At 59.4% G+C, this 721-nt stretch overlaps 1 long non-coding RNA gene across 1 annotated transcript; it reads right to left on the bottom strand.

Moving 5' to 3' along the window:
* Nucleotides 1-107: 107 nt before the first annotated feature.
* On the bottom strand, nt 108-721 carry LOC109364911. The gene is made up of 3 exons (XR_002110671.1): nt 642-721; nt 444-550; nt 108-225 (listed from the first exon to the last, which is right to left on the bottom strand). It is a non-coding gene; the product is annotated as an uncharacterized LOC109364911 (long non-coding RNA).

The following is a 721-nucleotide window of genomic DNA, read 5'->3' on the forward strand; positions in this document are numbered from 1 at the left end:
GCCAGGGAGTGCCCGGCACAGCACATCTCTGGTGCTCAGGACTTGCTCCGCCAGCCTGTGGTGAGGCTGAGGTCTGCCACAGAGCCGCAGAGAGCTGCTGCAGTAACTCCCCCACGCCTCTCTGCCTGCTCTCTGCCTCCATGGTAAAGGCATTCGCTGGCATCGCAGCGGCTGTGCCTGTGGAGAAGTGCTTCGTACGTGTCGTCGTCTACCCATCCTGGTCTTCTACAAGAGAAGGGAGGGGAAGGAATGAGCCCCCAGTGTCCCCAGCATAAGATCCAAGGTTATCCAAACATATCCACCCCAACTCTACTTCCAGGTTCTCTGTGAAGCTAGGGCACGTGCTCATAGAACATCCAAGGGCCAGGCCTGCCAAGGCTGTCCCTGGGCAGGCTCTGCACGACAGCCTTACTGTCAGCCGAACTGGGCAGAAGGACACCAACCTGTATGGGATTTGGATCCCCAGAATGGCCATTTCTGCAAAGAACAGGATGTTGTCTCGACAAGCGGCACAGTGGAACCACAAAGCGCCAGCACTCACGGCCTGTTGCTGCAGGAGAAGCACAAGCAGGGTGAGCGTGAGCAGTGCCTGGTGCTGCTGAGCACCAAGCGTGCCTGCGAGGGTGAGGGAGGGCTCCTACCTGGATGCAGCCCCGGTGGAACCAGGCATGTTGGCACGCTGGGCACACCAGGGTGTGATAGGACAAGCTGTCCTCCACAG

The sequence above is a fragment of the Meleagris gallopavo genome, unplaced genomic scaffold (assembly GCF_000146605.3).
Source record: "Meleagris gallopavo isolate NT-WF06-2002-E0010 breed Aviagen turkey brand Nicholas breeding stock unplaced genomic scaffold, Turkey_5.1 ChrUn_random_7180001936215, whole genome shotgun sequence".
Lineage (NCBI taxonomy): Eukaryota > Metazoa > Chordata > Aves > Galliformes > Phasianidae > Meleagris > Meleagris gallopavo.